At 36.8% G+C, this 22,648-nt stretch overlaps 1 protein-coding gene and 1 pseudogene across 1 annotated transcript in view; one reads left to right on the forward strand and one right to left on the reverse strand.

Moving 5' to 3' along the window:
* Themis (thymocyte selection associated) overlaps positions 1 to 22,648 on the forward strand; it is a 249,161-nt gene that overhangs the window by 154,944 nt on the left and 71,569 nt on the right. The window lies entirely within an intron of this gene.
* On the reverse strand, positions 4,704 to 5,422 carry LOC103751361 (annotated as a pseudogene).

The raw sequence follows: 22,648 nt of genomic DNA on the forward strand, positions 1-22,648 counted from the left end.
TTCTGGCTGTACAGGAACGAAGTACCACATCCGTTTCTTTCAGACTGATCTCAAGAACTTGATCTTTAAGAAGTTAAATTGGAAAGAAAATATTAGCTTAGCTACAAGAACTCTTCCTTTAAAATTCTCAGTCAATGCATGAGGGTTGTCTCTGTAAGATGGGCCAAGGAGCCTGTCTCTCCACGTGTGTTGGGGAGGAAACAAAATGAATAGAAAACTCACAGAAATACAAGTGACCAATAAGCATGTGAAATGGTGCTTCATCTCGCAGAAATTCAAGAATATGCAAATATTAAGATGAGAAATTTGATATTTGCCTGGTAGGGCAAAAATTAAAAAAAATTAAGAAAGCCGAATAGTTGGGTAGTGTGAGGAAACAGGCTCTTTTATGCCCCAAATGTGTGCATTTTGGCCTAGCAGTCCCACTGAACAGTTACTTGTTTTAAAGGTAATTTCTAAGACCCCTTATCTGATGGAGCAGAGAAAACCCTTCTTATGTCTGTGTTCAGCATGATTGTCAGTAGAGGGCAATGGTGGAGTGGATCTACTGCGGGCTGTTGAGTAAGTTGCACCACCTGGTGCTTTTCGTCTCCACTTGTGAAATGAGACAGTATCTACCTAGCAAGCTCCCAGAGAAAGGAAAAGAAGCTGTAAGACAACAATTCACACTCAGCAAGCACACCATAGATCCTCAGAAACTGGCATTAACTTTCATTTTTTTCACAATGATTACAATCTTAGGAGTTTAACTATCTCTGTGAATCTGACTTTCACGCAGTAAACATTTATCAGTATCATTAATTTGGAGTCAATCTAAAGTGATATATTCAATAATCACAGAGACTGATAATGGTGATTTGAATGAGAAATCTCCCCCACAGGCTCAGCTATGAGCACTTGGTTCTCAGTTGATCATGCCATTTGGGGAGGTTATGGAACTTTTAGAGTGTTGTATCTTGCTGGAGAATGTATGTTGCTGGGGAAAGGTTTTGAGAACTTCTATGTCTCACTCCACTTCTAGTTTTCTCTCTCAGCTTCATGTATGATGAAATGTGAGCTCTCAGCTTCCACGTTTAGGAGCCTGCTTCCATGTCTCCCCTGCTATGATGGACTTTTCCTCTTGAGCTAGGTGCCCAAATAAACTCCAAGTTCTATTGAAAGAATGCATGTTTTATTTCCACATATTTTGTTTCTTATTGAAATCTTCATTGAAAGCATCATTTTAAGAAGTCAAATAATTGCCTCAAGTATAACTAATATTTTTATTTCACTTTGAGGGTAAAGGTCAATCAGAATTTAGAAAGACACTTGGCCAAAGATGTTTGCGGAGTGAACTGGAAATTAATATTTCTTTCTGATGATATGTTTGAAACTCTGAACGTTTGCATTTCAAATTGAGCTCATTTTTGCGCTGTTTCAGGTTGAAAGGTTCTTCAGGGCTGACCATGTTTTAAGCAATGAAGTCTGACTGTTTGCTCTTGAAGCTAAGACTAGGGCTTCCAAAGGGGTAGAACCTTCCAGTTGAAAGAAAGCCAACAGGAATAAAATGTCAGACTTTAGCATTCATCATCAGGTAACTGCAGAAATGATGTGCAACTTAGGAACTTCTGTTTGGAAACATTCTAATAGGCTTTGGAACTGTTAAGTTTCTGATTGGAATAATTACGTAAATATATAAATAATTCAATTAATTGTGTAAGATTTAATAACCTGATTAAAAATATAATTAATATTGTTTGAAGGCATCATTCCCACTCTGTGTTTATTCTTTCATAAAAGAAATTCCCTATTCTTTTTCTTTTTGAAAGGAAGTTCATACATATTTTAAAGAGAATCACTGATTAGCATCTCTATTCTGTTGCTTTCTTTGCAAAGTATGGTATCTTTTTGGGGAAGCCAATTCTCCCTTTAAACTACCAAACTGATGATGAAGCAAAAAATATTTACACTTTGAAGCTGGGAAGAACAGCTTGCAGGGTTGACAGAGGCAAGGGGAGGGAATTGTGCCTGGAGCTGCTAAGGAATCCAGAAACACAGCATGACATTTAAGTCACTTACAAGGAATGGAAGATGAATCCTGGAATACAAATAATGTTAGTTAACATTTGTTTTACTCTGAAAATACACTTCTTCCATTAAATGAAAGGAGGATCGCATTCTTCTACAGATTTATAATCTGTGTGGATGGAAACATTGTTACATATCTAGGCTGAAGATTAGAATGTGCATTTGTGAGTCTCTGAGTGTTGATATTAGACAACATTGTAAGAAAAGAAAAAAAAAACTTCCTCATAAATATAAATCCATAAATCATCAGTAAGTACTAATTATTGTATTAGACCTCTTGAACATATTTTACACATTTATATAACTGAAAAGAAAATATAGCTTTCTTAGAACTTGAAGTAAAGTAGAAAAGGGGTTAATGCTCTGTGTCTAAAAACCAACTATTTTTACCTGTTTATTAAATTTGATGTTTTAAATATTTTATTTTTTTTAATATTTATTATTTTTATTTTATGTGTATGCATGATTTGCCTGCATGTAGGTAAGTGCACCCATGTCATGCAATGCCGTGGAGGACAGAAGAGGTTGTCGGATCCTCTGGAACTAGAGTTACAGAGAGTTGCTAGCTGCCATATGGGTGCTGGGATTCAAATCCAGGTCTACTGCAAGAACAGTCAGTGTTCTTAACTGCTGAGCCATCTCTCCAGCCCCTATTTATTTATTATTTTTTACTTTATTTTATGTGTGAGTGTACTGCCTGAATGTAAGTGCACCCATGTTGTGCAATGCCTGCCAAGGCCAGAAGAGGGCTTTGGAACCCCTGGAACTGGAGTCACGGATGGTTGTTGCTGTGTGGGTGCTGGGATTCAAACCCAGGTCTTCTGCAAGAGCTGCCAGTGCTCTTAACTGCTAAGCCATTTCTCCAGCCCCTAAACTGACTATGATTTAGTGTTACTTGATATTCATGGTTCATTTTGCATTCAAAAATTATCACTACATCAAACAAAAAATTAAAAGGTATATGAATTGTGTGAAATTTACTTTGGAAATTCCTTGTGGATATCATAAAGATCTTAGGATATAATCAGTTCCTAGAGGTGTTAAGACTGCAAGGGAATTAAATTTTAATTTATTTGGTTCTATACTAGCCTTTAACCCCTTATTAAAGCTTTTCTCCAGGTTGAGTAGCAATAACAATTTATTTAGGGAGAATTGTAAGTTTCTATACAAGTGATTAGTGTTAGGTTTCTATGCAAGTGTTTTATGTTGGTAACCTACTGTTCAAATGTACCCAGTGCATTTAGATTTCCACTATCATTAGGGGAGTAGTTCCTTACATTTGATATTACAAAATCTTCTTTGTTGTTTACATCATTAAATGACCTTCATTGTTAATTGGTCTCAAAGTTCAATAACAGGCAATCACTAAGACTGCACCACCACTGAAACTGAATCTCATTTATGCTTCAAACTGGTCAATGGGAATCAGCTTTCCCATCCATTTTTTCCTAGTTGACAATCCGTTCCAACTTGGGCCTTTATTAGTATCTATTCATTTCCTTTGCAGCTAAACTCATACTGTGATGAAAAATTTGCTGCTTTGTGAAATCTTTCCAAGAAAATAGCCAACAAAGCTGATGAGTAACACAGAGACATAAAGTTTTAATTCTTACCCCTCTGACAGCTGTATATGTGAACTTAGCCTTGAGTCTGTAGAAACACTGGGAAGCTGAAGAGACTACTTACAGTTTTGTCATTCTGCCTTACTGAATTTTTAAGGAAGAGATTATGGGTTATAATAGTGTTCTTGACTTTGAGAGTTCTCGAAAACCTCAGCAAGTGTTCCTTTAGAATGCGAAGGTGTCATTTGGTAGAATTTGATTTACAGGGCACTTATATATGACATGAAGCTTTGCAATTCACTGTTGGAGAGGTTTCTTTGGTCGTGGTCCTTACAAGGGAAGATAACAGAACAACGTGAAATATAAGATGACAGAACAACGTGAAATATAAACTTTGCCGTAGTTTGGGGGTGGCCTCAGGAAAAGTAGAGTACAAACAATTTCTGAAATCTTGAGTGCGTAAGAAAATAAGGGACTGAAAAAGCTAATGACGGAGTTGGAGCACACCTGGGAAGGCACGGGAGACACCTGTTATCAATGCCTGGGGGTGATGCCGACATTCAGCACCTGGCCACTGGCACTGTGTTGAATGAATGTGATTACCATTTTCAGAAACATTCTGTGGTAGTTAAGCAGTGTTGGGAAAATGTTTGGAGATCTGTGATCCATTCACGCTTTGAGGTGATGGTTAGAAGCTGTACCTTCTGTACTTTAATCCAATTAATCACAAAATTTTTCGGGATACATACCTTCAAAATTATTTTTCCTTTGCAATGTTTTAATGTTTCTCCAAATTAAAGGGAAGCTGGGAAATTTGCATTCTTTAACGAAATGAAAGGGAAAGAAGTTAAATTTTGGCAAATGACTGCAGAAAAATACATAGGAAATGGGCTTGATCCTAATTTACTCCTTACCTCAGTAAATTTTTTTATGTCAAAGTCACAAATATACTTTTTGCTGTTAAGATTTCCTCCCAATGTCTTTCAATAACAGAGCATGTTATCTTATTTAAATCTGCTATCGTGGTGGCACCCCACACATCCTTCTCATTCACCCACCCAAAGAGCCCCTTTTTTACGTGTCCATGCACTCATCATTAGTGCACAGATCAGTTTGGATCTGCTCCTACATCTTAGGATTCAGGTCCTTGTCAAGCTCTCCAGCGACAGCATCAAAAGTAACCCCATCTCTAGGGACAAGGGCACTAGGAGGAGCCAAGCTTTCCACTTTGGCGATCTAGTACACATCAGTCTTGCTTGAGACATTCTTTCCACATATTTGTAGTTCAGATTACAAAATAAAATCAGCATCAGATTCTGAATCTGTTCTAGAGGAACACAATTCACCAGTCCACTGATAACTGCTCTTGGGGATGTTTCTCCAACGTCTACTTCTACATACTAAGAGTCTGCATCAGGGTGTTTTCTGGCAGTAATGACAAAACCATTTCAAGGATCCAGACAGGATGCATCTCTCGGCTTAGAGTCAACACTTTCTGCTAATAATTGCTGTTTTCTTCCTCTTCCTCCACTCCTTTCTTCACCTTCTTTTCCTCTCCTCCCCTTCTTTAATCTGTTCTTTTGTACAGACGAGGTGGCTGTTATTGCTGTAGATTGTATCACATTTTCAGGAACTTCAGAATTAGCTTGCAATGGAATGCCAGATGGGAATGGTATTTGTTTCATTCCATTTTGAATTTCTGCCTGAATTAGCTCTTGTTTTACTTCAATTTCTTTCTTCAGTTCAGCATTTTCAACTCAAAGTTTCCTCTAGTCACTCAAAGTCACCTGCATAATTGCTGTTAAAAATTCTATTGGTTTAGGAAAATGGCAGTTACGGGCTCTCCTCTAAGGCCTATGACCTCTCCAGTCATACTTTGTGTGTACTTTTTCCTTATTGGCTCATCAAAATCAAGGTTTTTGTTTTTTTGGTTCTGAATGGATTAACTAGTTAACATGATCCTAAACAAAAGTAATTAATTTTGAATAAGTGAAAAGAATTGATGTTTCCTTTAGACAGGTGTTTCTGAGCAACACTAAAGTTTTGCTTAATAACGATTTTTATTTGAAGTGATTTAAAAACAAAGGCAAGGTTAGAGATGTCTCAGTGGTTAAGAGCACTACCTACTCTTGCAGAGGATCTAGGTCTGATTCTCAGCACCTACATGGTAGCTAACAACCATAGATAGCTCAAGTTCCAGTGGACACAACACAAGTGCACTTACATATATGCAGGCAAAACACTTGTATACATAAAATAAAAATAAGCTAAAAGCAAAAACAAGCATCATCTTACATTTGCTATCATGTTTATAATGACACATGAAAATAAATCACCTCATCTCCTTGCAAATGTTTGAAAACATGTCATCAAATAATGTCACCTTTCCTTTACTTTGATTCATTGGTTGTTTCCACAGATCTGTCTGTATGTAACTACTCATCACACATAGCCACTGAATGCTTGAAATATGGTTAGACTGAACTGCAATATGTATATATTTAAAATACATAGAAAATTTTCTAAAACTTTTCAAGAAAATATAAATGATCTCTAATAATATTACATTAATTGTGCACAATCTGCTTATATCCCACTATTACTGAAAAGTTCTGACAAGGAAATAGTTACAGATTTGCTACACTCAGTAAGTGGTTTGTTTAGATATAAATAAGGAAGACATCAATGAGAGAATGACTGTGTCTCTAGTTGTGAAAGACAGGGAAGTGTATTCTAAATATGTATCCTTATACACACAGACAAATCTATGTCTTCACCATTCATCAAAGAAAACTCTTTTTGAAAAAGATGGAGACTATTGCAAAATCCCAGAAATTATCAAAAGGCAGAGAATAGATGACTGTGCTGTGCCCTGGGTGAGTGAAGTTTAATATAGGAGTCCTGTCCAGGGACCCACACTCTGCAGACTTATTCTCTATGCTTTGGTCATTTGTGGCCTTTTGGGTTCATTGCCCTCTGTTGCATGAGGGAGTTTCATTGATGATATTTGAGAGATGTATTAGGAGTCTCTCTACCCCCTATTTCACTATGTTCCATGAACCTTAGGTGTAGAGGTTCCATTGTAGATGTGTCACTTATTCTCTGTGTGTGACTGTGGGTCTCTCTTCCCTCATGGGTCATTGGCCACAATCCGCGAGAACAAAGGGAGCAGAAGTGACAAACAGGGTCAGTATGGCCATGAGTATGACAGAAAAAACTTCTGGAAGTCAGCTTCAATGAGACAGCTCATTTATTCAGGGGCTTACAGGAAGATATAGGGTGAAAATGGCAGCCAAAGCTTTACCTGATAGGTGTTCGTAGTATGCTTTATTTGCATGTGGCAGGAGGACCCTATCATATAGAGAGGGGAGGTGGGATTGATGGGCTGTAGTGCAATGCCTAATTATCATACAGGAAAACCAAGGGCAGAATTTGCAGGGAACTATGTCAAAGGTCATGTTCCAAATAAGGTCAGGCATCTGTGCTTGGAGACACTTTCCAAATAAGGTCAGGCAGAGAGTAGGAAGCCCCTGCTGAGAAAGGGATTCCTCCATTTTAAGCTGAGCTCAAGCTCAGAGAGCTGTTGGACATGGTGGACTGCGACCTTCATAGCATAGTCCCCCAACATGTGACCAGTGGTGTAACTCTATAACAATCTCTGTTTGGTGCAAAAGAAGCTTCTTTGATGAGTGGTGACTGGGATATTTGTCTGTAAATGTAAGAATACATATTTTGCACATAGTAAGAAATTATAGTAGTCAAGGGATGTAACAGTCTTGGCATTTTTCTCTAAGATCTATGGCCTCTCTAGCCATGTCTATTTGGCTATGTTTACAGTACCACACACGAGTTTCCTCCCATTGCATTGAGTGGGCTTTTAGTCCAATTAGGTAGGTGTTGAGTGCCCCCAAGATAAAAGCGTCACCACTGCACCAATGTCCTATGCTGTGCCGATCGTTGATTTGGTTATTTGGTCTTGAAGCTGGTGTTGGACCATTGATTTATGTTCTCCCTTAGCACCTTGGGTAGTGCTCTCCGAAGCTATGACAGCTAGCTTTCAGGGGACATAGCTTCCAGGTCAGTTCCAACTCCATTGCTCCAAATTCTGTGTCTTACATATGTTCTGTCTTCAACAATAGGATCTTACCTTCAAGTTCTGGGAGGCAATCAATGGCTGTGGCAATAGACTATGTAATTTTGGGTGTCTCTTGGACCACCCTGGCCAACAACTGAAAGGAAAATTTCTCCTGTCTGGTATTGTTTCTTTTTCATGTAGCATTTAGCTATATACATGAACTCATGTAGAGATACTGTATGACTACTCTTCAAATGATGCTTTCTTTCCTTTATAAATATATTTTCCCTGGGGTTAGGGATTTACCTCAGAGGTAGAGTGCTTTCCTAGCAAGCACAAAGCCCTGGGTTCGGTCCTCAGCTCCGAAAAAAAAAAAAAAAAAAAGACAAAAATATACTTTCCCTATAAAAGAACAAAAAATCTTTCTCAAACTATTTTATATTTGTGCATAAATAGCCATTTCTATTGTGATATCACAGAAAGTTTTACTGGGAAACTTGACTATGAAATGAAAGAATGTTCTTTTGACTTGCAGTATAGACATTTTGATTTTCTACTTTTCCTTTTCAAAATAAGATGATTTTTTTATTGTAGTACTAGTTATTATTTTTGTCACAGAGTAATCACAAATTGACTGAAATGCTCTAATGGAAGAACGTCTAATTTGAAAAGTCGTGACATGTTATACACTTACAAAAAAAAAAGAAGATTGATTATAGTAGCCTTTTATATTAGGTTATAAATAATTGGCTTGCAGAGTGGCACATTTTGGAGTGCAAAGTGATAGCGAAGCTTCTTCATAAATGCTAAGCAAAAGAACTGCTCTGATATAACTCGCTTTTGGAATGATTTTGGCTACTATATTAAAATGCCAGAAAATATACTATCATTCTAGCTCTTCCCCCCTTTTCAGCTAAATAAAGTAACTGTCATATTAGTAAATAGTTAATTAGCAAAAAGCACAAAATGATGTGGTTGAGTGACAGGATTTGAAAGCAAAAGCTGCCTCTAAAAATGCTAGAATTTTTTTCTGAAATGTTTTATATGAAGAACATTCTGAGCTCTTTGTTTTTATTATCATCTTGTCAAAAGCAGCCATTAAAAGCTCTTGGTAGACAGCCATCTTGACTAAAGTTGAAGTTGGTCATGGAGGCGTTGTGCTGGAGACTTTCACACAATAGCTACCATCCTTCATGCTGCTGAAAAAGTGAAGTTGATGAGAAATAACCTTATAGGATAACCTTAGAGTTATAGTGAAAACCGTCGACGGTTTTAGAGTTGTGTTTCTGGCATTGATCTACAAGTTAATGAGCTGTTTCTTTGCTACTTTTTTAACTGACAGCTTTATATACTTGACGTACATCGTCATTCAAATGAGTACCTGCTTACATATCAATACTTTTCCTTGTAGACTTTTAGAAAGTAATATTGAACAGTGTTGAAATGAAAGTTTTGAATTTTGGAGGCTGATGTTCTTCATTTTTTAAAAGAAACCATGACAAAGGCAGCAGTCCTGTGTAGTTTTAACTGTCAACCTGATATAACTGAAAATCATGTGGGAAGAGAGTCCTAAAGAGAATTTATTTAGTTCAGGTTGGCCTGTGAATGTATCTCTGGGGGATTGTCTTGATTGTTAATTGTTGTACGGTGACCCAGCCCATTGTGGGCAGTGCCATTCCATGGGCAGGTCATCCTGAACAGTGTAAGAGAGGAGGAAGCTAGCTGTGAATAAGAAAGGAAACCAGCAAGGCTCCAGATGTTATTCTTTCTCTGTTTTTGGCTGTGAATGTTATATGCATTCTGGCCTTGACTTCCCACAGTAATGGACTATAACCTGAACTTTTGAGCAAAATAAATCCTTTCTCCCCAAAATTCCTTTTGTCAGAGTATTTAATGTGCTCATGGCAGAGCTCCAGAGTCGTTACCTTGCAAAATAAAATCTGGAACCTTAGGCCATTATTTGTCCACCTTCCCCTTTTCCTCAGCTTCTGGTCTTCACCATTCTGCTAAGCTTTTTATGAATTCGGCAATTTAAGATTTCATATAAATGAGACCAGCAGACAGTGCTTCTCTTTCCGTGTTTGCTTTTGGCTTGGGATAAAAATCTTCCCATCCATGATGTTACAAATGGCAGGATTTCTTTTTTTAAAGGCCAAATAACATTTCATAATATGTCTGCATCACACTTTCTTTATCCATTCATTCATCAATGGGCATTTAGATTGTTTCTACCTTTTGGTGAATAATGCTCCATTGATCATAGGAGTGCAGAGTATATGTTCAAGAATTTGATTTCAATTCATTTGGATAAATATCCAGAAGTGGGGTAACTGAATTATACAGCAATTCCACTTTTAATATTTTGAGAAATGTCCACAGTATTTTCATCAGAGATGTGCCATTTGTTATTCCTACCAACTGTAATCTAGGGTCTTCTTTTTTAATGGATGTTTTGTTTGCTTGTGTTTAAATAACCATCCTGATATCTAGATAAGGAGATATCTTGTGATTTTGATATACATTTCCATGATCGTTGGTGATGTTGAGCATTTTCTGCATGGTTATTGGCCAATTAAATGTCTTCTTTTGGGGAACAACTATTTAGATTCTTTCCTTGTGTATAATTGGGTTACTGTTATTATTTTTGTTGGTATTTTTATTTTGTACTGAGGTCTATGAAGGACTTAGAAAGTTTAGACAGTGGGGCTGGAGAGACAGCTCAGTGGTTAAGAGCATAGGATGCTCTTGCAGAGGACCAGAGTTTAGTTCCCAGTACCTACATGGTGGCTAACAACCACCCATTACTTTAGTTCCAGGGAATCTGATGTACTCTGCAGGCCTTCATGGGCATTGCATGCAGATGGTACACTTACATACATGAGGGCAAAACACTCATACACATAAAAATAAAAATGAATAATTAAAAAAAAAAGTTTAACCATTAATCTGGTATCAGATAAGATGTTCTGCAAACTGCTCTTTCAGCTTGAGAGTTACCTTTTGATTCTCTTATTTCATTTGCTTAAAGAAGCCTTGAATTTGATGAAGATCCAATTGTTTACTTTTGCTCTTGTCTGTGATTTTTGGTGTCATATCTAAAAAAGTCAATGGTATCATCAATGCTAAGAAAATATTCCCCTATGTTCTCTCTTTAACCACTTTTTGATTTTAAGTCTTTATGCTTACAGCTTTAATCCATTTTGCATTGAGTTATTATATGGTGTAACAGTAAATTTCATCCTTCTATAGCTAGACTGTCAAGCATGATTTATAGAAAAGACAATTTTAATGCATTTTATGTTCTTAACATCCTTGTCCAAAATTAGTTGGCAGTATATGTATGCATTTACAAAAGAAATAACAGGCTTTCTGTTTGGTTCCATTGAAAGACAAGTGTACCTCTTAGCACTCATCAGAGAAGTTTCTTTTTGCAACAGATGGAGACCATTACTAAGTTCTGCAACTGGTCAAATGCAGAGAATAAGTTTCTGTAAGGTGCCCAGTCTTAAGTGACACCTCTACATCTAAGGCTCAGGAAATCTAGAGAAAATGTGGAAGAAAGAATATTAATGCATCTCTCAAGTCTTACTAGCAGAGTTTCCTCATGAAGCAGATGGTGATTAACACAAAAAGCCACAACTACCTAAAATGCTCAGGAAAATAGATTGTACAGAACTTATCCCTGAATAAGACACCTAAATCTCGCCACCCAAGGCTCAAGGATCATTGTAGAAGAGGGGTAAAAATATAGTAAGAGCCAGAAGTTGTGGATGACTAGAAGGAAACAGAGTTTTCCAGACAGCTGGAAAGTTACAGCAGTGGTGACATCATGCACAAGATACATGCACACTCAAATTGGGCAATAGAAGTGGGGAAGTGGGTAAAAAGCTCCAGCTACTGGGAGAGGGTAGGTTGGTTTTCTTTAAGTGTATGATGCTAGATCCGTTAACCAGGCTTTGGGGAATGGATGCACACTTAAGGACATTTGGAGACACATATGACTTGATAGGCCTCAATACAGAGTACAAGAAAACTGGTTGGGTATGTAAGAAGGGGTATAGATAAGGGAGGGGATCTAGATATGATCAGAATATATTATAAGGAACTTACAAAAATTCAGTAAAAAATAATAAAATAAAACCATGAAAAAGTCATTGGAATTTAATAGGCTTTGCCTTAAATATGTAGGTCACTGAAGGGGTGGATATTTCAATGCATAGAAATGCAACTGACTTTTTTTATTGGCTTTGTATCTTGCAATTGTACTGATTGGGTCTTTCTTTCTTTCTTCCTTTTCTCTTCTTTCCTTTTACCCTTCCTTCTTCTCTTCCCTTCCCTTCTCTTCCCTTCCCTTCCCTTCCCTTCCCTTCCCTTCCCTTTCCCTCTGTCCTTTCTTTCCCTTTCTTTCCTCTCTCTTTTTTTGTTTATTTTTTGTGTGAGAGAGAGACAGATACAGAGAGAGACAGAGATAGAGATAGAAGCAGAGAGGCAGAGAGAAGAGGGTGTATTTTACTATGTTGCTTAGGCTAGTTTGAAACTAGCCATATAGTTTCTTGAAGTCATAATTCTTCTTTTCGTGGCTTCTAAATGTTGAGCCACATTTTCTAACTTATTTTTCTTAATATAGGTATTTCGTGCTGTAAATATTGCTTTTCAAACCAGTTTTTCTTCAATATATAAATTTTGATATGATGCATGATAATTTTTGATTGTCTTAAGATTGTAATCTTTGATTCATTAATTATTTGAGTGATTCAATAATAATTGAATAATTCAATATTTTTTCTTCCCACTTCTAGTTTCATATCAAATGTATAAAATATAGTTAACATGCTTTTAATCTCCTCAAGATTTTTAAAGAGCTGGGGATTAAGTCCAAGGACTTACATATGAAGTGAGTGTTCTACCACTCATCTGGATCTCAGACCCTCAAACTTCTTAAATGTTTTAAAACTTATTTTGTTTTAATGTGATCTATTCTGGAGAATGTTACATACATACTTGAGAAGAATATTTATTCTGGTGCTATTGAATGTAATATTTATCCGTCTGTTAAGTCCAGTTGATCCTCACTATTACACACTATTTCAATTGAATTTATATGTGGATAGACAATCTATGTTAGTACTACAGTACCAGGTCCCTTCCTGTTACTGTGTTGTTGTCTACTTATCTGTTCAATCCAGATAATATTTGTTTTATATATTTAGGGGCTTCAGTGTTGGGTTCATATACAGTTACAACTTTTAAAGCCTTTTGCTGAATTACACATGACCTTTTTTCTCTTAGGTGTTGATTTAAAGTTATTTTGTCAAACATGAGTACCACCATCTTTGTTCTCATGCATAAGATATCTTTTTTTCTATCTGTTCCTATTCAGCCTGTATTTTTTTCTTGAAATTGAAGTGGAATTCCTTTGTTCTTTTCTTCCTGTCTTCTCTTGTGACTAGATAATTTTTATAGTGATGTGCTTTGATTCTTTTTCTCTTTATCTTTTGTATATCTATTATAGGCATTTTCTTGGTGTTTACTGTGAATCTTACATAAAGTATCTCATAATTATAAAAGATTATTTTAAGCTGATAGCAATTAATTTCAATCACTTACAAAAATACTATACTTTTATTTCTTCCCAGACACATACATTTTGCTATTAATATCACTATTTATAACTTTTAATAGTTCATACCCATTAACAAATGACTGCAGTTATAGTTATTTTTAATCTTTTGTCATATAACTTATGAGTGTTAAAAACAACTTGTCCACTTGCATTATAGTAGGAAAATATTCTGCATTTACAGTTGATGTTTTTAGTTAGAATTTTTTTTGTTTGTTTCAGCCTTCATTTCTTACAAGATATGTGTAGGAATGATGAGTTCTCTCAGTTTTTGTTTGTCTGGGAAAGGCTTTGTTCCCTTTTTTTCTGAAGGACAGTGTTACTTCATAAAAAAAGGCCTGGTTGGCAGGGTTTTTTTTTTCTTTTAGCACTTTTAACACATCATTCCACTGTCTTCTGGCCAGTACAGTTTCTCTTGATAAATCTAATTCTCTCAGGGATGCTCCTTTACACATGATTAGCCATTTGTCTCTTGTTTAATCAGCTTCTTTATCATATTTCAACTTTCTAATAAATTTTAACTATTAACTTGAAAAAAATATGTAATTATCCAATCGGACTTAGAATAGCCAGTTTTTTTCTTACCTGACACCCCCAAAAACCTGTGTTTTATACATTGCTTAGAGAATGCAGACCCAGGAATTTATTAAGAGAATAGTCCTTAGGTTAATGGAGTATTGACATCCTGTTTAAAAACGTGCCTGTTATTATTGAATTGTCTTGTCCCTTCTCTCTTGGATTGGCAGTAGAAAATATTATATCAAGTATAGACGCAAAATAAATGAACAAAGTTGGTGCTCAAAAATAAGGAAGCTGGGCATGGTGGCGCACACCTTTGATCCCAGCACTTGGGAGACAGAGGCAGGTGGATGTCTGTGAGATCAAGGCCAGCTTCATCTACAATAGCTAGTTCCAGGCCAGCTATAGGGAGACCCTGTTTCAAAAAGCCAAAAAGCTCTGCTTCCCTGGGCCTGCATGACTCACAGGCCTCTCTCAGACCCGCAGGCCTCTCTCTACGGGGTTAGTAGATTGGGCCCTCCTTGTCTTGACTCCCCCAGCCTCATTCACCCTCCCATCTCCCCCGCAGGTTTCTCCTCCTAGCCTGGGTCCTGTCCCATTCCTTGTCTTTGCAACCCAGACACCTGGGGAACCACCAATGCTTCCTGATCCTTTGCATCTAGACCAACACAGCTCCTCAGTGCAGTCCCCAGTAACCCCTGGGGCCGCTTCCAACCCCCATCTGCCTTTGCATCTCTGGGTGGCACAGCCACCAGCTGCCCTAGACTAGCATCATTCCTGGGCCCAGGTCCCAGGCCAGTCCAACCCAAAAATTCCTGAGGCCAAAATCTTTCCTGGAGGAATCCAGACCTTAGGAAAAAGCCTGAGAACATTTGATCCTTGTCTGACTTTGGCCTCTGTGGGAACTCCTGAAGACAAAAGCAATCCGGCCACTCAAATATAAAATCAAAAGAGAGAACCAGAAGCTTAGACGAACCAGCTTTTCATGCCCAAAAAGTAAAACATTAAGAAACAAAACCCATCTTTTTGTTGTCTGCAAGAAACTCATCTCACTTTCAAGGACAGCTATTATCCTAAAGTGAAAGGATGGAAAAAAATATACCAAGCAAATGGTACTAAGACAAAAGCAGGTGTAGCAACTATAATATCTGACACAATAGACTTTAAACTAAAACTAATCAGAAGAGATAAAGAAGGTCACTTCATTCTGATCAAATGAACAATAAATCAAGAAGATATTACATATATTCACCAAACTCTGGTGCACTCAGCTTCATAAAAACAATACTACGGACATTAAGAACAAGATTAATCACAACTCATTAATAGTAGGTGACTTCAATGCCCCACTGTCTCCATTAGATAAGTCAACAGGGCAGAGAGTTAACAGAATGAAATGGAAACCAGTATATCAAGACTGGAAGATAAAATGGATGAGCTAGACCACTCAAGCAAAGATTATGAAAAATTTAAGAAAGCACAAGAATGGACTATCAGGAATTGTGTGACACCATAAAAGACCAAACTTACAAATCGTAGGCATACAGGAAGGAGAAGAATCCCAAAACAATGGTATGGAACAGATCTTCAACAGGATTGTAGAAACAAGCTAACAATCAACACCCGAAGAAGCCCTGATCACCACATGAACACATGGAGATTAAACAACACACTCCTGAATGATGAATGGGTCAAAAGAGAAATTAAGAAGGAAATAAAAGTACTCCTGGAACTATACGTATGCATACCAATGCAGGACATGAAAAGTGGAAGGTGAGCTATGCACAAAACAAAGAGACAATACAAAAACCTGCAAAAGAGAAACAACAAGTCAGATATAAATGAAAACCCATTAGGATTACAGCTGACTATTCAGTGCAAACTATGAAAGCCAGAAGAGCCTGGACCAATGCTTTCCCAGTTTTAAATAACCACAGATGCCAACCCAAATTACTATACCCAGCCAAAATCAGGGCAGAAATTAATGAAATTGAAAAAAAGACAACAACACTAAGAATCCACAATGCCAAGAGCTGGTTCTTTGAAAAGATAAACAAGATTGACAGACCACTAGCCCAGTTAACCAAAAGAAAGAAAGAGCACCTCCAAACCAAGAATATAAAAGATGAAAGGGGAGATTTCACAACAGACACCAGAAAGATAAAGAACAAACAGAAATAAAAATGACAGGATTCAATACTCATCTATCATTAATAACTTTTAACATTAATGGACTGAACTCTCCAGTCAAAAGATACAGACTAGGTGAATGATTAAGAAACAAAACCCATCTGTTTGTTGTCTGCAAGAAACTCATCTCATTTTCAGGGACATCACTATCTTAAAGTGAAATGATGGGAAAAAATATACCAAGCAAATGGTACTAAGAAAAAAGCAGGGATATCTAAGGCCATGGGAACCACCAAAACTAAACCAAGAAGAAATAAACAGCTTAAACAGACCCACAACAAAAAAAGAAATTGAAAAAGTAATACAAAACCTCCCAACTAAAGAAAGCCCAGGACCAGATGGATTTAAAGCACAATTCTATCAGATATTTAAAGAAGATCTACATCCAATACTACTTTATTTATTCAAAAAGATAGAAATGGAGGGAGAATTTCCAAATTCCTTCTATGAACCCATTCCTTCTATGAACTCTAATACCAAAGTCAGGTAAAGATACAACAAAAAAAGAAAACTATAGACCCATATCCTTATTGAACATAGCTGCAAAAATTCTCAGTAAGATACTTGCAAACCACATACAGATACACATAAAAAAGATCATCCACCATGGCAAACTCTGGTGCACCCAACTTCATAAAAAACAAAACTACAGGACATTAAAACCCAAATTAATCCCAACTCATTAATAGTAGGGGATTTCAATACCCCAATGTCTCCATCAGATAGGTCAAAAGGGCAGAGATTTAACAGAGAGACATCTGAATTAAACAATACCATATATCAAATGGACTAAACAGTCATCTACCGAGTATTCCACCCAAGCACCAAAGGACATACTCAGCACCCCATGGAACCTTCTCCAAAATTGACCATATACTGGGGCATTTCAACATGTTCAAAGTCCTAGAGGGACATTGGACTGGAGGAACATACCTCAACATTATTAAAGCCATGTATAACAAACCTACAGCCAACATCATTCTAAATGGAGAAAAACTGGAAGCATTCTATTGAAATCAGGAACCAGACAAGGCTGTCCACTGTCTCCACTTCTCTTTATCTGGTAGCATTCCCATTGAAATCAGGAACCAGACAAGACTGTCCACTATCTCCACTTCTCTTTAACATAGTGCTTGAAACTCTTGCAAGAGCAATAATACAAGAGCAGGAAATTAAATGAGTAATAATTGGAAAAGAAGAGCTCAAATTATCCGTTTCTGGGATGATATGATATTATATCTAAGAGACGCCAAATATTCCACCAGAAAACTCCTAGAAATTATTAACACATTCAGTAAAGTGGCAGGTTACAAAATTAACCTACAAAAGTCTGTAGGCTTTCTATATACCAATGACAAGGAATGAGAGAAAGAGCACATGGAAACACTCCTGTTCACAATAGTTGCAAAACAAATAAAATATCTCAGAATAAACCTGACCAAAGACATTAAAGAGCTCTACAATGAAAATTTTAAATCTTTAAAGAAAGAGATTGAGGAAGACATTAGAAGATGGAAGGACCTCCCATGCTCATGGATTGGAAGAATTAATATTGTGAAAATGACCATCCTACCAAAAGTCATTTATAAATTTAATGTAATTCCAATCAAAATCCCCATGACATTTTTCTCAGAATTGGAAGAATTTCATCCTAAGATACATATGGAAGCAAAACAGACCCTGGATAGCCAAAACAATCCTGAGCACTAAGAGCGGTGCTGGGGGCAGGGTGGATACTATACCAGATTTGGCTGTATTACAGAGCTATAGTCATAAAAACAACATGGTACTGGCACAAAAATCGACAAATAGATCAATGGGACAAAATTGAAGACCCAAATATGAGTACATGCAATTTCAGTCACCTGATATTTGACAAAGGGGCCAAGAATATTCACTGGAGGAAAGACAGCATGTTCAGCACACGGTACTGGCAAAACTAGATCTCCACCTGTAGAAGAATGAAACTAAACCCTTATCTTTCACCCTGCACAAAAATCAATTCCAAATCGATCAAAGACCTCAATGTAAAGCCTGAAACTCTGAAACTGTTAGAAGAAAATATTGGGAAAAACCTACAGGGTATAGGTATATGAAAGGATTTTCTAAACTGGAAATCAATTGCTCGGGAAACAAGGGCAAGAATTAACAAATGGGACCTCATTAAACTAAAAAGCTTCTGTACATCAAAGGAGGCAACCACGGAAGTGACAGAAAACACACAGAATGGGAGAAAATCTTCACCAGCGACACATGCGACAGAGGTTTAATATCTAGAATATATAATGAACTCAAAAAACAGAGAATCAAGAAAAAAGTAACCCAATTAAAAGATGGGCTATGGAGCTGAACAGAGAGTTCTTGAAAGAAGTAAAGATGGCTATGGAACATCTTAAAAGATGTTCAACATCACTAATAATTAGGGAAATGCAAATTAAAACCACTTTAAGATTTCATCTTACCCCAGTCAGACTGGCTAAGAGCAAATGATACCAAATGTTGGAGAGGATGTGGGGAAAGGGGAACACTCATCCTCTACTGGTGGGGCTGCAAACTTGTTCAACCACTATGGAAATCAGTGTGGAGATCTCTTAAAAACTAAAAATGAACCTACCATTTGACCCAGTTATACCTCTCCTTGGCATATACCCAGAGGACTCATCCTATTGCAGAGACATTTGTACATCCATGTTTTTTTCTGCTTTTTTCCCAATAGCTAAGAGATCGAAGCAACCTAAGTGCCCCTCAGTTGACAAGTGGATAATGAAAATGTCATTCATTTATATGACGGAGTTTTACTCAGCAGTAAAGAAAGGTGAAATCATGAAATTTGCAGGTGAATGGATGGAACTAGAAACTGTTATACTAAGTGAAGTAACACAAACTCAGAAAAAAACTGACATATGTTCTCCCTCATATGTAGCTCCTAGAACCAAACCCTGATAAGTGAGTATGTATCCAGACATAACTACAGGATCCAGGATAATGGAAGGAAAATGGGAGGTAAAGGAAAAGAAAGAGCCTGAAAGAGAAGAACAGTAGGAAACAGGCCTTAATAAGGGAGATATGGATAAAAAATTGGGTTAGTTTAAGGGAGGAGGGTGGAAAGGGTATTCAAGGAACTTAGGGGATAAAGGGAAAGAAGGAGCTCAAGAGAGGTAGGACTACAGGAGAAGGGTATTATTAAGGGAGAAAGGGGGAAAAGGAGGCGCCTTAAGAGGGAAAACCATGATGGAGGGATGAGACAATGTGATAGATAAACAATGCCTAGCTAGCTTTGAAAACCAGTGAGAGTCATGTTACTCCTACAACCTACTGACAAATTATACATAGCAGATCAAGAAATATATGTCTAGGTTAGGTTAATCTGAGAACAACTGGTCTTTGCCCAAGATTTATTTACACGACACACAGTAATTAAAAGTACCAGACTGGTGGAACTAACCTTCTTGTATGTTTAACAGACATACTTTGAGGCCTATGCTAATTTGGTCAGAGGGACATAAAGGACAGTTTTTGCTCCTTGCCCTCCTAGGTCGACTAGTTCCAGGGGACTATGAACATGTCTCAAAATGTCCTGTAATTGTATTGGGTCACCTGTCCTCTTCATCAAGGAGGCTGAAGAGACCCCACCAGATGGACTTGAACCAGTGTCCAGTCTACAAAGAGGAGGGTCAGCACAGAGGAATCATTTCCTCCATGCTTCCAAGTGAAGCCAGCCATCGTGGAGCAGGACCTTTGACTAATCTTCGCATAGGTGGAACTGGTAAAACAAAGGGGCCAGGGGCTCCTCCCAAGCCCATGTTACCCCTGAGGAACAGATCCACAAACAACCTTAAGAGTAAAAATAAATTGGTTTATCTGGGCCAAGTGTATGGCCTTAAACACCCAAAAGGAAAGTATAACCAAAGATTAAAGGGGCCAATATAATTTCTTAAGAGTCCATATGTATAGCTAAAGGCTACATAACAAGCAACAATGCCAGATAGGAGATGCCTTATTTTGAGTTGTTGATCAGGGTGGCCAAAGGAACTCCCAGATAGTAACCCAGCATAGAACTGGGAAAATGAACAGCAGACCCCAATCTTATCTAAAGGAATATTGACAACTGATTGCTGCTCGATGAGGAACAGCTGACCCTCCTAAAACAAAGACCTCTAGATATGTTAACTAGATTCACCAGAAGGGCAAGTAGTGGGGAATGGCTTAAGGTGCCAAGAACACAGCAGACAGTAGCAGGGATATTAGAGATTAGGGGCTCTAGTGCGAGGAGGGAGGCTATGGGAAATTGCCATCTGGGAAGTGGCAATTGTATAGTTCAATAAGATGTTTTGGGATGTTCTGTGTCACACACACACACACACACACACACACACATCAACAAATTTTTAAAAATGTATTATATTTGAGGAGGAAGCATGGAAATTTATGTCATGCTAATTGGTAGAGGTGATAAACAATACCATTGAAATGTACCCGATGACTTTATAGACATACACAGGTGCCAAGGATCCAACTGCAAACAATTATGACTAGTAATAATCAGATATATACAGATTAGAGATGCAAGCACCAACATCTCAGTGTTAGTAATTTTAGTAGCAAAATCAATGAGTCTTTCTGCAAGGAACAATATATTCTAAAACGAAATGGAGATCTTTTTTAAAGGTTAGAAACTCATTCAATTTTATGTCTTACAGGGTTTATACTGAGTTCAATATTGTATAACTGTATTAATTCAACTGTGAACCTAGAAACTTGCAGCCACTTGTGAAAGAGATGTACTCTTGCTCTGGAGTGTATTACTGAATATGTTAAAGCTGTAGTGAAATTCTTCTTCTAATCATATAGTCATTAAAAATTTTTTTAAAAATATGATTAAAACTAATAATTCTTCAAAGCATAAAAATTTTCCCCTTAATAATTAGTAGATATGAGAAACATTACCATTGATACCTACCTGATGACTTTATATCTATGCTCAGATTCCAAGGAGCTCAGAAAGTGACTGTAACTCATAATAATCAGATATTTAGAGATTAGAAATGCACATGCAAACATCTTAATGTCAATTGCATTAAAATGAATTTTTCTATATGAAACTGTGTATTTTAATAATGAAATGGAGATCTTTTTTAAAGGTTAAAACCTCATTTAATTTTATGTCTTATAGGGTTTATACTGAGTACAATATTATATAACTGTAATAATTGAACTGTAAACCTAAAACTTTATAGCCAGCTTTGAAAGAGATGTATCTTAGCTTAGGAAATTTTTATTGTATATGTCAATGGTATTGTGATGAAATGCTTCTTCTAAGTATGTGGTTATTAAATAAATAATTTAAAAAAAAGAGAAGGAAGGATCCTTCATAGGCCAAGGCATGACCTAAAAGACATGTGCTTTACTTAACAAAATGATGTATAAACAGTAATTTCCTGCTTGTTTTCACTTAATAATACTTCTTTCTTCAACAAAAGATAATCAGAATGTACAATTAATGGAAAGGGGACACCAATGGTTTTTCTTACTCCTGTGAGCACAGCTTTCTCATTAAAGCCCAGTCCTGTTAGTTCATTGAGACAAGGACAGAAGCATAGTGAGAACTTCAGTAGCAAAAAATTTTAATGAAGTCATTAGCATTTGCTTACTCACACTATAGTGATTTCCAAACCTCTCAAGGGCAGTGTAAAGAATGTGGGTTCAATGAAACTATGAGCACTAAGCTTTTTTGATATAAGCATTACATATTCCAGCATAGTTTTTCTTTTTATTTATTTATTTTGCTGTGCTAGTGATTGAACCCAGGATGTTTTGCATTCTCGGCAGGCACTTTACCACTGAGCAACATCCTCAGCCCTTCCAATATAAACTTTAAAAAATATTTTTATTTATTCTTTTAGAATTTCTTACATTTACACAATGTGTTTTGATCAACCCCCTTCCAGTGCCTCATCTTTAGCTCCTTCCCAACCCCTTCCCCCCACACCAATGCAATTTTAAAAAGTAACTGTACTTTGAGTAGTTTTTAAATAAAAATGCCTATTGTAGGAAAATACTTTGATAAAGATACGGGCTCACGTAATTTAAAGATGCTTATGGTTCAATATATAGTTTGATCAATACATAGGTTAACAAATCTCATTCCAGTTTTCTTACTCTTGTTCAATCAGAGTTTTATTTAGCTCCTTTCAGTTAATTTCTTAAATAGCTAACATTTTCTATGATATTATGTCATGGATATATAATAAATCTTGTATTATTGTTGTTTATTGCTGATAATGTTTAGTATAAAAGCAACGTTTATATGTAATGCACCCTTACTAGCTCTTTCAACACATCTTTGAGTTCTTGCTCAATGTATACAACCAGAATTCCTTCCAAGATTGCATTGCCAACTTGTCAAATAATTCTTTTAAAAATTTAATCACTATTTTTTTTCTTCTTGTACATTTTCATCTTGTATTATTGTTGTTTATTGCTGATAATGTTTAGTATAAAAGCAACGTTTATATGTAATGCACCCTTACTAGCTCTTTCAACACATCTTTGAGTTCTTGCTCAATGTATACAACCAGAATTCCTTCCAAGATTGCATTGCCAACTTGTCAAATA

This window comes from Nannospalax galili, unplaced genomic scaffold (genome assembly GCF_000622305.1).
Source record: "Nannospalax galili isolate Female #2095 unplaced genomic scaffold, S.galili_v1.0 scaffold327, whole genome shotgun sequence".
NCBI classification, from domain to species: Eukaryota; Metazoa; Chordata; class Mammalia; order Rodentia; family Spalacidae; genus Nannospalax; species Nannospalax galili.